The sequence below is a fragment of the Thamnophis sirtalis genome, unplaced genomic scaffold (genome assembly GCF_051295495.1).
Source record: "Thamnophis sirtalis isolate CommonGarterSnake01/CBP01778 unplaced genomic scaffold, rThaSir2_p1.2 scaffold_3, whole genome shotgun sequence".
Lineage (NCBI taxonomy): Eukaryota > Metazoa > Chordata > Lepidosauria > Squamata > Natricidae > Thamnophis > Thamnophis sirtalis.
In genome coordinates, this window is record NW_028261383.1 from 42,261,531 (window position 1) to 42,278,378 (window position 16,848).

Here is a 16,848-nt window from a genome sequence, read left to right on the forward strand (position 1 = left end):
GATGATAAATTCCCCTTTGCTGGAAGTGCTTAAGCAAAGAGTGGATATGATGGGGATTCCATAATTGTTGGGTCCTGCACAGAGCACGGAATCCCACTAGATGATCTTCAAGGGCCCTTCAACTTTTGCGTTCCATTTTTCTGTCAACCCTCCTTCCATGGGGGAAGACCCTCCGGAATGCCTGATACTGTCAGTTTTCCATTAACAAAAACCCAATTATTCCATGTAGAAAACAGAAAACATGTCAGCAGGACACCGAGTAACAGTAATCTGTCAGATTTCTTAGGATGCAGTTCAATTACAGCGCTGTTTACACTGATGTGGTCCCACTGACATATGAGAGTCTGTATCAAGGTAGAATGATTAGTGGAGCAATCTTCTCTGGAAAGAAAACCAATTAACTGCCTTCACCAAATGTCTGCTGAAACATGAAAAGCTGTTCCAATAAAGATCTTTAGGAACAAGTAAAGCCAAGTGATAAATCTAGGACTTATTTTATTAAGGGTCGATCTAAAATAAATTAGAGTAAATCCTGCTTAAATTAATACTTCATGAGGGAATAAACCTCCTGACAAATTATAGATGGCAATTCCTTACATACATGCGATTCTTCCACACAAATGAGGAAAACATTTCCAGCGTTAATCAGATCTTATTTTGCCCTTTTCTTGATACTAGAAATGCTTTTAAGTATAAGCTTAGAAAAATGCCCTGTGAGTTGCACTAGATTCCGATGTTCTCCTTAATTCCCCATGACTCTTCTATTTCTCCCAACATTCTGTATGACCAAAGTGATAATTTATAGTGTTGGATTTCAGGAATCCTTAATGAAGCACAAACACACCTGACCCATAAGGATCTAGTCCAATCATTATGGTTTTGTAGCATTTTACTTAAATGAGGCTCACTTTGCCTCCCTATATTTGCCTATTAGTGTTTCCAGATATGTTCCATTTTAAAAGACATTTATCCCTAGGTAAACATAGGGGTAAAATCTGGGTAAAGATAAAGGTTTCCCTGTCCAGTCATGTCTAGGGAATGGTGCTCATCTTCATTTCTTAGCCAAGGAAGCCAGCGTTGTCCAAAGACATTTCCATGGTTATGTGGTCAGCAAAGTGGTACCCACCAAAGTGGTACCTATTTATCTACTTGCATTTGCAATGTGTTAAACTGCTAGGTTGACAGGAGCAGGGGCAAGAAGAGGAGCTCACCCTATTGCACAGGACTCTTGCCTCGAATCTGGGCTATCAGCTTTCTAGCTGACAAGCTCAGAGTCTTTAAATCTGGATATCTGGGTACAATTTTAATTTCCGTTGTAAGTGTAAATAGTAAATATATTTTTTGGTCCTCTGTGGACCTTGGAAAGATGGAGTGAAGAGATAATTGGAGTCACACTGGAGTAGGTAAATGGAGGAGAGCCTTTTCTGTTGCAGCTCCGACCCTGTGGAACGATCTCCCTGTTGAGATCCGTACCCTCACCACTATCCAGACCTTCCGCGCAGCCCTCAAGATCTGGCTCTCCCAGCAGGCCTGGGGATAGGTTCCCAATTTACCCGCCCGAGTGTTTGATTGCTGAACGAAAGTTGTGTTTTTACTATTTTTTCTTTGTTCACATTCTGTGTTGTTTTGACACTGCACCCCCCTCCCTTGTGGTTGTAAGCCGCCCTGAGTCCCCTCAGGGAAAAGGGCGGCCTATAAATCCCAATAAACTCTAAACTCTAAACTCTAAACACTGGAGTAGGTAAACATTTTTTTTATATGTGCGAGCTAAATCCAAGCCTTCTTTGGGGAGCTAATGACAGCAAAGCAGGGTTTCTTTACAACTCTTACTTCATCTATGGAATGTTAGTCAGTTATGTTACTTAAGAGGGTCTCAAGCCCCTTTTTTATGGCAGGGTCTGATTGTCTGGGCTGAGCCTTCCATGAATTAAATTGTTTATATTTGCTGCTACATCTTCGATGGCTAGCAAAAACTTGGTTCTTTCAGGAGGCTTTGGAGATTGATAATGTGAATCATTAGTCCAAAAATGATCAAACTGTTTTCTATTCCTTGTTATACATATGCAGTTTATTCTGTTTGGTATTTGTAAACTGCCTGGTGTCTCTTAGGATTAAAGCACTCACTCACTCACTCACTCACTCACTCACTCACTCACTCACTCACTCACTCACGTGCCCATTGTAAAATGGAGATAAACTGTGGACCTGAAAAGTTAGTCTTCTTTATCCTGGCAGCCTTTAATTGCATTGTACTACAACATACAGCATTCCTGGGGAATTAATAGTAGAGCCAGTTACCCAGTTGAGGAAAATTCACAAGCCTATTTTTTGATCATGATCAAATTAAAAAGAAAATATAACAAATCCAGCCATGGAAGCATAACATATTTAGGTGTAAATAAATAAGGAGCACGCTATTAACACTAAGACTAAAAATCAGAAGTTAAGATTAGATTAAAAATAGAATCATAAAATTAGTTGCCAGGTAAGCCTAAAACTAAATACCAAGTCATTGCCCAATAAGTGGATAGTGTAGAAATAAATTGTACGGTAAAATCTAATAATCCAAAATACCTTTACTTTGGAACATTAACTAGAGCCAATTAATTAATTAATTAATTAATTAATTAATTAGTATCCCACATTTCTTATATTTACAAATAACATATCCACATTTCTCCTCCTATTTTCCCCACAATAACAACCCTACGAGATGAGATGGGCTGAGAGAGAATGACTTGCCTGAGATCATGGATTTCATTCCTAAAATAGGACTAGTACTCACAGTCTCCCAGATTCTAAACTGGTGCCTTAACCACTAGACCAAAGTGGTTCTCTAATGCACAGTTTTGTAGATGAACTCAAGCACTGGAGTTAATAAAACTTTTAATACAAAACTGAACTGCACAAATTATAGACAAGGAAAATCATTATAGTCAGTTCGTAACTATCTTGCTCCGCAAATGAACATGCAAATGAGAGTAGATTAATAGGTACCACTTGGATGGAAAGGTAACAACATTCCATGCACCTTTGACGTATAGCCATGCTGATGACATGACCATGGAAAATGTCTTCGACAATATTGGTTCTCTCAGCCCAGAAACAAGATGAGCACCACATCCTAGAATAGGACAGAACTGGACAGTGAAATCTTTAGTTTAATGAAAAGAAAGACTAGGAGTGACATGATAGCACTGTTCTACTATCTAAGGGATTGCCACAAAGAAGAGAGGGCCAACCTATTCTCCAAAGCATCTGAAGGTAGGACAAAAAGCAATGGATAGAAACTAATCAAGGAGAGAACCAACTTAGAATTAAGGAAAAGTTTCCACACAGTACAATTAATCAATGGAACAATTTGCCTCTGAAGTTGTACATTCTCCAACCTTGGATTTTTAAAGAAGAGATTGGCCAACCATTTGTCTGGAACGGTATAGTGTCTCCTGCTTGAGCAGAGGTTTGGACCAGAAGACCTCCAAGGTCCCTTCCAATCATGTTATTCTGTTAATCAACTATATGTTCAAGGCTACAATCTCTTTTTGCATTGTTTGGAAATCATTGAGTTGTAATGCAAAACATATTGACAGCAATAAGTTGAAGAACATTGTTCTAAAAATTGCATTCAGCTTGTTGACTTTACAAATACAGTTTTCATTTGATCCCCTTGGCATGTTGATAATCTCCTTTTCCTTCTACATCTCTTTTTGTTTTGCTAATGTGTAGTGATATAAAGGAAGGGAAACATTAATCTGCCTGAGCAAATAACAGAAGGGCAGAAGGTTTGAATAGTATCTCTGGCAGGACAATGTCCTTTTATGCACAAAACAAGAATATTTTAAGCTTGGAACAAAACAGTCTCACTTGGTATGTTCTTTTGGAACAATTTACGTTGGCTGGGTTCTGACAAAACTAAACTTAAGACGATTCTAAGGTTTTGTATTCTAGTAGTATAACATTTGAAATGCTTTGAATGTTCTAGTCATGAAAAACAATGACAACTTAAAATAGGTCTCTTGCCCTTTGTTTTTCAGGGATTCCAGGAATCACCAGAATAAAGGAGAGGCAATCTTTATTGACTACTACTTGCCACTCAATTTACAGAAAAATCGACTAAGAAGATTATCTGAATATTTTAAACATCCTTTAAGGAAACAATTGGTTACATTTCCTGCAGACAAAAAGTAGAATACAAAACACACATGCAATTTCCCCACATAAGCTCCAAATTCTACACAGTAAAGAATTAAAAAGAATCTAACTTACCTACTACTGGTAGATAGATGGGAATACAGGTGAAAGCAATCTTCTCTGCATGAAAAAAGCAGCACAGAACAGCCCAATATGGCTTTTTAACCCTGAGCCAAAAATTTAATATCTGTTGTTCTGCTCTAGCACTTCACATATCACCCATCCTAAGTCAGTAGCAGCAACAATATGATCAGGCCTGCGATTCTACTACCTAAGTGACCATTTTTTAAAGCCAAAATAAATGCATCACCAGCCATAAAGCAAAATTCTAATGGCCGTCCTTGGCATAATCTGAAATTCTCAAAACCATGCCTACCATTCCTGAATTTCTTCCAAGTATGGGCAAAAATAATAATAATCATGTATTTCCATGACCTCACCAAAAACTTTCAGGAGAAGCATATTTTATTCTGAATGTGGAATACAGGACAAACATTTCAGACCAAGAACAATTTGCATACGCCTGGCTCCAAGAGTGCATTAAATGATAATATATTAATCTATAGAGAAAAATGGTACAAACTAAAAACCTCCAGAACAAACAGAATATATGGCAAAGATATACTTCATCTACCAAGAAACATACTAAGAAGAAAGTAAATAGAGTACAAGATTAAGCCTTATTTTACATTTCTTACACAATACCTAAGGTTTACATGCTCACCTAGCAGGCAATTATTTTCCTGCAGGGAAGTTGTGCATACATCTATAAATTCACCAAAAAATGTGGTATGTCCCATCTTGTCAACCAGTCAATGCCAGAGAAACCATAATAAACAGAAATAATAAGTCTGTCCCAGTGGTGAAATGCAATTTTTTTACTACCCGTTCTGTGGGTGTGGCTTGGTGGGCATGGTGTGGCTTGGTGGGCGTGGTGTGGCTTGGTTTTGCGTGGCAGAGGAACGATACTCAAAATCTCCATTCCTTCCCCACTCTGGGGCCAGCCAGAGATGGCATTTGCCAGTTCTCTGAACTGCTCAAAATTTCCCCTATTGGTTCTCCAGAATCTGTCAGAACCTGCTGGATTTCACACCTAGTCTCTCCCCAATTTGTGGACTATAAATGTGGTAACCATTAGGCTGTTTTATGGGTCCAGCAAACCATGTTTAATCTCTTTCTGCCAAGACGATGAAAAAAGCGATCAGAGACTGAAAGGACTTATCACAACCTGCCCACTTTCTAGTGAGACTTGACCATTTTAAGCTGCCTATAAGTGTGGGAGAACCACTAGGATGGCTTGTTCCCAAGAACTATGAAATCCAAAGAATTTCATGAATTTCCATATGAAGTGCTGGTGAGTCTAGTGAAGCTCTAGTTTTGTGATGGCGAACCTATGGCATGCAAGCCACAGGTGGCATGCCGGCACACGAGCCATCAGCTCTGACATGCATGCATATGCTGGCTAGCTGATTTTCGGCCTTCTGGAGGGCTGGGGAAGGCCGTTTTCACCCTCCCAAGGCTTCAGGAAACCCTCCAAAGCCTGGGGAGGGCAAAAACTCACCCCTGCATGGGGGGATGCCCCCATGCATGGGGCAGGGGTTGTGCATACATGTGCAGGTGGCAAAGCACATTGCATTGTGGGTGTGGGCACATGCGCACATGCGATAGTGCACATGCGCAAAATTTTGGCACGCCTTTACAAAAAGGTTCACCATCGCTGCTTTAGTTTCATTTCACCTGCTGATAGAAACTATTGGTAAAATTATTGCTAAGTTCCCTCTCCAGAAATTCAGATCCTGGAATCTGATACCCTTCTTTCTTTCAGACGATCTATGGGAAATGAAGCAGCTGGGACATGGCTGAAATTTAGATGGTAGATGACAATGATGACAAAACATTGATTAAAGCACATAACTGTTTTCACTGTCCAGGTATTTAAAGCCACATTTATGAAAAAGCTCACTCAGTAGAAGTAAGCTTTGGCCAATGCGAAGTCATTTAGATTAGGCTCTTTCTTACAGCTAAGAATGAAGTCATACAGTATATGTTTATTTCTTCTCTGCAGTACGAAGAAATCAAGGCCTTTTTATAGGGTTGTGTCCCGCAGTTTAAACTCTAGGCTTTTCCTTCCTAGCTAGCTTAGTTCCATTGGTGGCTATAGCTAGTTCAGAAGGCAGTGACATGAGCAAGGATGGGGGCATTGTCATTATGCTCATATGGCCTTGTTGCTGCTTGAGTTGCAATGGTTACAGGTTACTGGTTGCAATTCAAGGTGCTCAAGGTATTCACTATCACCTTTTCCTGGCTATTTTAAGGGTAGACCCATCTCCAATTATTTCCGCCCATCCAATATGATTAAGCAAAATAGCAATAGCAATAGCACTTAGACTTACATACAGCTTCACAGTGCTTTACAGCCCTCTCTAAGCAGCTTACAGAGTCAGCATATTGCCCCCAACAACTGGGTCCTCAGTTTACTGATCTTGGAAGGATGGGAGGCTGAGTCAACCTTGAGCCTGGTGATATTTGAATTGCCAAATTGCAGGCAACCAGCAGTCAGCAGAAGTAGCCTGCAGTACTGCATTTTAACCACTGTGCCACCGCAGATATACACTGGGTATACATTGGGCCTCATATTTAAACAGTGTCATTCTTTGGGACATAAGTATATTTACTTTTCTGCTGCACCTGGAATTACAGGTGGTCCTTGGCTTGTTTAATAATTATTCAAAGTTACAATGGCACTGAAAAAAAACCTGGCTTATGACCGATTTTCACACTTATGACCCTTGCAGCATCCCGATGATCATGTGATCAAAATTTAGGTTCTTGGCAACTGGCATTTATTTATGATAGTTCCACTGTCCTGGGGTCACGTGCTCGGCATTTGTATTCTTCCCAGCTGGCTTTCAACAAACATTGATGATGTTACCTAGTTTGGGTAATGAAACGTCTGCAAGAAAACAAGCAAGCTCAGAGAGCACCATATTATCCTTTAAATGGAGGATTTTCAATAGCTACAGATGAGAATAGACTTGAATTTGGATCAGGTCCAATCTCTTAGCAATAAGTATCTTCTGAGTTTTCGGCTCAAACAAATATGAACCAGTGGTGAAATCTAACCCCCACCCCAGTTCTGTGGGCAGGGTTGGTGGTGGTGGGGTCATGTGACTGGGTGAGCGTGGCCAACTTTTTTTTTCACTTTCAGCTTTTAAAAAAGCTTTTTAAAGCATTTTTTCCCCCTGCCAGTTTGAGCAAACCGGCAGAGAAAAAATGCTTTAAAAAGCAGGAAAAAAGCTTCCAACAATTGTGCGGCTCACTGCTGAGCTGGCAATCCCCGGAAGCTTTTTTTTTTTACTACCGGTTCACAGAACCATGGCCAATTGTCCCTACTGGTTCAGCCAAACCAGGCCAAACCGGGAGGATTTCATCCCTGATGTGAACCCAAAAGGAATACTTCACTTCAGTCAAATTGTTTCTACACAGCTCTACCAAGCATTGTTTCTACACACTGCAGGATCCTTCCTCACTATCTGACGGGCTTCTGAGCATGCGTTCATTTTTGTGAAAGGGAAGTAGCTGGGCAAAGAGAAGCAGGCCACCTCGACAGTTCAATTCACCGAGATGCAGCTGGGGTGGGGTGGGGCTGCAACTGGTTTAACAACCGGTTCGGTGATCGTGCGCAGCATTCAAAATACAGCAATTTGAAGCTCAGCTGCTTACCTTCTAAGGCAATTCCGGTAAGTAGAACAGCGGAGGCAGAGAAATCAGCTGTGCTGCATCAATCAGCTGAGCCAGAAAGAAGGAAATATAGGACAGGATAGGGCAGGGGCAGGAGGGTGGGGCCAACTGATCATCAGAACTATCCGTTTGCCCGAACCGGTCTGAACCGGCACCGGCCCGCTACTGGATGCAGTGTGATTTCCCTTTACTAATCGACAAAGCAGCCCCGTTTTGTGCAGTCAGAAAAAAATCATTTCTGAAATAAAGTGCTTATACAATATAACAAGACACCACTGTCACACTAAATTATACGTTCCTTAAACACAGGAAACAGCGTTATCATCTAGAAAGGCTTTGGAATCAAGACATCCTCTCTATTGGATTGGTTACAGCTCTTTCCTTCTTTTCCTTATCCTGCTTTTGCTTGGTAAAGCATTTTCCAAGTGGCTCTTTCATAAAGAGAATGTATGAGTGCGCGCACACCCACCCACACACACCCCTTAATGGAAATACACCACAGGTATGTCTAGAAGGACCAGGGGTGACATGATAGCAGTGTTCCAATATCTAAGGGGCTGCCACAAAGAAAAGGAGGGTCAACCTGTTTTCCAAAGCACCCTGAAGACAGGGCAAGAAACAAAGGATGGAAACTAATCAAGGAGAGAACCAACCTAGAACTAAGGAGAAATTTCTTAATAGTTAGAACAATTAATCAATGGAACAACCTGCCTCCAGAAGTTGTGAGTGCTTCAACATTGGAGGTTTTTAAGAAGAGATCAGGACAACTGTTTGTCTGAAATGGTATAGTGTTTCCTGTATGAACAAGGGGGTTGGCTAGAAGATCTCCAAGGTCCCTTCCAACTCTGTTATTTTGTTAGCATATCTAGGTCCATGTTATACAACTGATTCTAGGAAGCAGCAGTGAAATGGTAAATAAATCCATCTCTAGAAGCACAGAGCAGTTGGTTCCCTCGTATCAGCAGCCTATCATTGCATGATTAAGTTCTTACCAGACTTTTCAGTAAGGGCAACCTTCCTGATCTGGTAACTACTCAGAGCAAGCCAAATACACAGAGTCAATCTATGAACATTTAATCTCTGCAGAGAAGGCAGATTAAGGGTATAATTGACCCATATAATCTGCCTATCATCTCCAGTCAAATGCTTCCTACTTCCGGTTTAGGCTGACGGTCTGGGTGGTTGAATGGGAGGGGGGGGGGTATCAAAGAAAGCAATCAGGGAGTGCATATTACTGGGACTGTGGATCTCATCAAAGTTCGAGATGGTTTTTTAATCACTGATCTCGGAGCCTGCCAGACTTAAGCAGATGAGCTAGCTGGTAAGCACATCTGCCTTAATCCTGATCTTCTGCTTGGAAAGGCTTGTGTCTTCAAGGAATATAAGAAGGGGGGGGAGAAAAATAAATTAATTTTTGTTTAGATCTTTGCATTCTTAGGAGCTTCAGTGGATGATTTGATTTCTCATATCAGAAAACATGCTCTTTTTCTTTTAAGAAGTATGTTTGAGCAAGGGAGAGGCTAAGGAATTAATCGTCTGGACTGAGGAGTTAGAAAGGCCATCTGCACCATTTGTGGATTCTGTAATCAATATCCTATGAAATCTAGAGGCTCGGCTTCATGACTTATTTCCCTGTACTTTGTGGCCTGTTTTCCACATTCATAATACTATATATCTGCAGTACTGATATTAAGATAAAGATAAAGGTTCCCCTTGCACATATGTGCTAGTCGTTCCCGACTCTAGGAGGTGGTGCTCATCTCTATTTGAAAGCCGAAGAGCCAGCACTGTCTAAAGACGTCTCTGTGGTCATGTGGCCAGCATGATTAAACACCAAAGGCACACGGAACACTGTTACTTTCCCACCAAAGGTGGTCCTTATTTTACTACTTACATTTTTTACGTTCTTTTTAACTGCTAGGTTGGAAGAAGCTGGGACAAGTAGCAATATAGCAATAGCAGTTAGACATATACCGCTTCATAGGGCTTTCAGCCCTCTCTAAGTGGTTTTACAGAGTCAGCGTATCGCCCCCACAGTCTGGGTCCTCATTTCACCCACCTCAGAAGGATGGAAGGCTGAGTCAACCTTGAGCCGGTGAAATTAGAACCGCTGAACTGCAGATAACAGTCAGCTGAAGTGGCCTGCAGTACTGCACCCTAACCACTGTGCCATCTCGGGAGCTCACTCCTTTATGCAGTGTTAGGGATTTGAACCACTGAACTGCCGACCTTCTGATCGACAAGCTCAGCATCTTAGCCCCTGAGCCACTGCAGTACTGATATTAGAGCACTGCAAATTGTTTGAAATAGGTGCTTTAGAATGTTTGTTTGTTTGTTTGTTTGTTTAGGATCTGCGAGAGTACAGATCAAGCTTTATTTTGGGAACGGTTAAAGATGTATCTTTCTAAAATCCCATGGCTACCTCAGAAGGTCTCTTGGATTTCTCCACATGAGTGCCCACACACACCTACTTCTCTTGGGGAGATGGCCAGGAACAGCTTTGAATCAGGTTTGTGAACCTGGCCAAAGATGTGGCTGCTTTGCATGTAGTCCCACATAGTCAAAGGATTTGCCCCGCTGTTAATGAATACAATGGTTTTCATGACAGGATTAGTGGTGATTGAGATTTTTCAGAGTCAAGGGTGATGCCAAGGTGAACTAGACGTGACAGTAATTGTGTAGTTGACCTTTAGCTGCTAATTTTTCTTTCCTGGAAGAAAGAGGACTGAGAGAGCAAACTGAATGAAGGAAACTCTGAATTGCAATGGTCAATGTTCAGAAAGGAAGCCTTGTAACTACTATTTGCAATGGGAAATGAACTTCCCTTGGTGCTCTAGCCTCACTGCGCTGTTCATCTACTCTTGGATTCGTCTAGTGATTCTGCTCTACATTATGCATTAAGGCATAATGTAACGATAAACATATATAGGTATAGGTAAATGCACAGTGTATGTGTATATATAAGAGCCAAGGTGGCGCAGTGGTTAAATGCAGCACTGCAGGCTACTGCTAGATCAGCAGGTCAGCGGTTCAAATCTCACCGGCTCAGGGTTGACTCAGCCTTCCATCCTTCCGAGGTGGGTAAAATGAGGACCCAGATTGTTGGGGGCAATATGCTGACTCTCTGTAAACCGCTTAGAGAGGCCTGAAAGGCCTATGAAGCGGTATATAAGTCTACTGCAAATAAAATAAATATCTGCACCATTGTTAGCATGCAGTAGCATCTGCAAAGATACATTCTTTTTGTTGCCTCTGTATAAACATAGGGAGATGCAATCTGGTTTTTTTTTTTAAAGAAGATAATTTTTCTTTAGTGCCTTTGAGTCAGACATGACTCTTGGCAGATGCTTGGACTGGTCCCTGCAGTTTTCTTGGCAAGATTTTGGAAAAAAGGTTTGCCATTGCCTTCTTCCTGGAGCTGAGAGAGAGGGACTGGCCCAAGGTCATCCAGCTGGCTTTGTGCCCAGGGCAGTTTCTAGCCTGATGCCTTAACCACTCATACAAAATTGGCTATAATATAGTTTGCAATTAAATATATGGCATGAGTCCAGGGTATCTGAGGAGTCATCTCATCCCAATGGACCTGCCTGCTAAGGAATCCCAGAAGGTGGGGTCAAGGAGAAGAACCCTTTCTGCTGTGGTCCTGATCCTGTGGAACTCCCTATCACTGGAGGTGACAACTGCTCCCACACTTTTGGCCTTCCAGAAGGTTGTTAAAACTTGATTTTGCCTGTTGACTTGGGGCCTTGAAAGAGGTTGTTCACTGCTGGAAGTGGTTGATGGGGTAAGAAGACCTCATCCCTGTGCTGTCCATCTCCTTGAGTCTGCTTTTTTGCATAGTTTTAAAATTTTAATTTGCATAGTTCTAATAGCTTTTCTCTTTCTCTTTTTATGATCTGCAAGCTGCCCAGTGTCACCTTATTTGTGACTTATAAAAATTTAATAAAATTATGATTTATTTATGAACATATAAACAGTCCACACTGATTTATTGATATGCGAATAAGAGACCAACCTGAGCATCTCCTCCCTCTTACCCACTTTGTGGTTTAGAGCTTCTTTGAAAAGAGTCTCCCTGGTTTGTTGAAACACAACCTACATAATTACTGGGACAGGAGTTTGTGGTTTAAAGCCAATCAGGCAGGGGTGGGTTCCTGCCAGTTCTAACCTCTTCTATAGAAGAGATTCCACAAATCTACTGTGCCGTTTAGAACCGGTTCCAGCTTCCTCCACCCACCTGTCAGCACCACACTTGCCCTGCCCACTGCTCACTGATTGGCTGGCTCACCAATCGCCCTGCCTACCTCTAAGAGTCCTATCTAAACCTTAAAGTCTTAAGCTGTCAAGTTTGAACACCCCTGGACGTTTTTTTCCTAAAAGGTTAGGGGTGCAAGGATCTTGTAACTTGACAGCTTTAAGATTTGCGTCCTTCAAATGCCAGAGTTTCTGAGCCAACATTTTGGTTGCTAAGCAAGAGCGTTGTTAAGTGAGTTTCATTACATTTTACAAGTTGGCCACACCCACCCAGTCACATGACTGCCAAGCCACTCCCACTTGGTCACATGGCTGGCAAGCCACTTCCACCCAGTCACATGATTGGCAAGCCACTCCCACAAAGCAGGCCACACCTACAGAAGAGGTTCTAAAAATTTTTGAAACCCACCACTGCAATCAGGCTTTATCAATCAGGATTGTCAAGCAGAGTTCAATTTCACTTCCAAAGTAGGATTGTAGACCAGCGGTCCCCAACCATTCTAGCTTGGAAGCCTGGGGGTGGGGGGAAAGGAGAGAATAGTTCCTTGTGAGAGGTAGGTAGGTGTGCGTGAACATGGGCAGTTCCATTTGTGTCAATGGAAGCTTTGCCCAGGAGCGCAAAGACAGCCATCATTTGCACAAGGGGAGCTAGGGCAAGTCGTTGCTGCTTGTGCAAGGGATTGCCGCACATGCTTGCCTGCCACCTGTGTGGTCCAGTTCCAAACAGGTTGTGACCAGGTAGTGGACCACGGCCCAGGGGCTGTAGTTCTCTGTTGTAGACAATTTTCTAGGATTTTTGCAAAAAAAGGTCTATACTGAATCTCCCATGTTGATAGGAAAAGGATAGGAAATGGGGAGGGGGAAAACCAATGTTAGTCCTATGTGACTGTAATTTGTAGCTCCCCAAATGCTGTCTCCGTGGCCACATGTCAGCTCCGGCCAGCCCAGAGGCCTGGAGCAGCCATTCAGGGGAGAAACCTGGGCCAGCTGCCAAGACTCACCAGACTTCACTCCTCTACAAACAGCTGAGTAAATCTACAAAGCTAGTGATAACTGACTGACAACAATCCATCATTAATTGCCGTGTGGTTTTTGTTCTCGGTTACGACGGGATGGTTGTGTGCACGCGTGGGATGCAGGTTATCCTAATTACTAAGTCACTATAAAAGGTGGTGGGGAGCACTGGGTGGCAGCTCTGACAATTTATTCATTGCCTTAGTGGTTTGTTGGTCAGTTCATGCCGAAGGAAGAATACAAACTGCATTTCAAACCGTTTCTGGGTTTGGCTGTTTTCATTAACCCTTCGGAACCTGACACCAAAGACAGATAACATGGTACAAGGGTGGGTTCTGGCCTGCTCTACTGCTGGTTCGCTTGTGCATGCATGCACAGGCTGGATGCACGTTGTGAGCGCATGCGCAATGCAATTAAAATTGTTCTGCACATGCGCAGAATTCAAAAACAAGATGGCAGCAGCCACGACGGTGCCAGGGAACTGATTCGGGGGCATGGCAGGCCTGGGCTGCTACCGTTTCCAGTGACCCAGGCCACCATACCACTACCAGTTTGGCCAAACTGGGTTGAACCAGTAGGAACTCACCTTTGACATGGTTATATTTTTCTCCCCAACCTCAGGTTTTATTAGTAGATGCCAAGATTCCTAATGGACCACAAAGAAACTGCATCTCTACCACATTCTGATTTTTAACCCATTTACGGACCTGATTTAAGATGAGGCCTTGATAATATAGTGGGATTCATTAGCTACCATATGGGATCAGAATTTTGTCTAGGTAATGGAAGATATTAAACTATCTTACAGAACTTAAATCATCAGTGTATACAGTGAAAATACATCCTCAAGGCATAGCATATAAATATGTATATTAAAGATGATCCTTTCCTTCTCATTACTCCTTCTCTGTGGCTAGAATTTTAATGGATAAGAAAAAAATATGTTGTATTTCAATAAGCAGTTCTTGGAAAATAAAATGACCCTTATTAGATGCTGATTGTAGGACATCACAATGTCTTCTGATACTCTGAATCAAAATTTTGATGGCTTTTTTCCATGATAAATTTAAATTACAGAGCAAATGTGATTCAATGGTGCACAGTGGTATTTAAATACTTTCCTGCAAATGCTAATATTCATCAAGGAGAATAATCCTGCTATCCTAACCCATAGGAACATGGCTTTATAAAGGAAATGAGTATTATGCAGTACAAAGTAGACGATTTTAGGAATAAAAGAAAAAACAAAGCAATATTAAGAGTTCAGTAAATGTATTAACAACAAAATTAATAAAATGTCATTTAAAAAAATATTCCAGGCAGGGAAGGTAAAGAATCAAATGGAAAGAAAAGGGAGAATAAACATTTGTTGTTGATTTGGCATTTCTGATTCTGAAATAAGCCAAGCTAATTTGTCAATTGGCCAGGTTCATAGGCATTAAAATGGCTTCATCCAACTTGATACCCTCCAGATCTTTGATCATTTGTCACTCAGCAGGCACTAATGCATTGATGGCAAACCTATGGCACGCGTGCCCAAAGTGTCACATGAAGCTATGTTGCCTGGCATGCACGGCATTGCCCATTCCTGTTCTGGATTTCTGGCGTGCATGGGCACACGATGATCAGCTGGCTTTCTTGCATGCGGCGGTGCCGAAAACTGGAAGAGCTAGTCTTCCATTTTCCTGTGTGAGTATGCGCGGTGGCCAGCTGATTATTGTGTGCGCGTGCATGGCAGTAACTGGAAGACTAGCTGGCTGGCATGCATATGTGTGCCGGAAACTGGATCTTCACTTTCGGGCGGGCACATGTGCCCTGAGCAGCTTCTCTTCCGGGTTGCAGTCCAGATAAGCGCGTGCATGCACTCCCGTTTCAGCACTCGGTGCTAAAAGGTTTGCTATCATTGCACTAGTGGAAATTGTAAGCCAAATACCTGGACAGGGCTAGGTTGGACAAAGTCTGTTTTAGGCTATCAAGAGAAGGATGAATTCTTGTATCCTGTGAAAGCTGAAGATGAAAACGCTTATGTCATCTCAAATAGCAACAACCAAAATCCATATGAAACCAGTTTACCATGATAAAAAGAATGTAATGATTAGTTGTGCTTTCTCAAACAAGATGGTGACTGGGAAATGATGGAACACTGGGAATTATTATATTTACTATATTTCTTCAGAAAAGACATCACCACAGTGTGTGTGTGTGAACTAAAAACTAAGGGTTTGGGGCAAAAAGACCTCATTGTTTTTGCAGGAAAGTGGTCCTCTCTAGTGAAGTCTTGTGTATATAGTGGATGTTTTTGGATTTACAAAAAGCAAGGACCTGAATGGGTAAGGTATTTATTCCCAAAAGGGAACATCAATAATATTATAGGCAAGGTTCTTAGTACTACAATCAAGCCCATACAATGGAGCTTCAAATAAAACTCTCAGTGATCCTCCACCATTGCCATTATGGGGCAGTTGGGACTCTTCATTCAAACAACATTCAGAGATGTCCACAGGATGGGAACAAAAACATCAAGATGGTCATCCCAACCATGTGATCAAAACACCTTCCTTTTTTTTTAACAATGTATGAAAAAAAGCTTGGGGCTTTGATTGTATGGTTGTGGCTTCCATTTTGACTTTGACTCCCTCTGTGCAGATACCCCTAAAAACATTTGAAGAGCCACAGGTTCCCTTTCTATACTTTACCACTTTTTTGGGGGAAATGTTCCTCAAAAGGGACACAAGCCGTGGCTCTAACCCAGGTGTTGTGCACTGTATACCCGTATCTTCCTATGGGGTCTGTATGGTTTGTAGAGGTGCCTCAAGTCAATTACCTTTTATAATATCGTTCCTGTTCTGCCAAGAGGCATCTAGACAAAAATGCATTTATTTATTAAACAGCCTTTCTTTTCCTCTCTATATAAACGGTACCCAAGACACTTATTCATATCAATTGTGATACGGCTGTGATGTGATGGAACCGAAATATTTCAGATACTTATTCCATTTGAGAAGTTCAGGGCAATTTGGCTGAGATACAAACTGGAAAATGTTCAGTGCAAAGGCTACCCTTGAAAAGAACAATCCCTGGAAATGTTTTGCTAACTGCAGAATTTTTACGGGGAGACAGGGAGAGGGGTAGCAAGTCTGTGACTGAGAGAAAAGGACTGCCTCAAGTGGAAAGGTGATTTGCGTCTCACATTTAAACTCTCTTAAGAGGAAAGGAATCTCTGGGGAGCTTTATGCACGAGTGAGGCATTCTCGGGGGATATGGGTCATGCTAGTAGATATACACAGGAAGATTATTTGACTCCAATTCATGCCACTTGATATAATGTGATAAAACATTTGACATGGGAGATAAGTTCCATTTTAATCTTGCGGAGGGGGGGGGGAAAGGAGGACTGAACAAAGAGAATTATGCAGTCGGAAGAGGCTTCAGTGGGAAGGAAAATGGGAATAAAGACGAGAATCAATCATAAGAGGAATTGGGAAAATCTGGGGAAGGCGGACACGGCAGACAAACAGCTTTTCAATCCAATGTAAGCAAGAAAACAGGTAAAACAAACCTGCAGAGAATCTGAATTGGGATACCAGAACACAGGGGAGGGCAGAGAACTTAGAGCACGGATAGCAAAGACAAAGGCAGCTGTTGTAC

The 16,848-nt window shown here is 41.9% G+C and overlaps 2 protein-coding genes across 20 annotated transcripts in view; one reads left to right on the plus strand and one right to left on the minus strand.

Moving 5' to 3' along the window:
- The window catches only part of CEP15 (centrosomal protein 15), a 431,988-nt gene that overhangs the window by 131,224 nt on the left and 283,916 nt on the right, over positions 1–16,848 (plus strand). The gene's annotated exons all lie outside the window — the stretch shown is intronic.
- CADPS (calcium dependent secretion activator) overlaps positions 1–16,848 on the minus strand; it is a 434,367-nt gene that overhangs the window by 42,131 nt on the left and 375,388 nt on the right. The window lies entirely within an intron of this gene.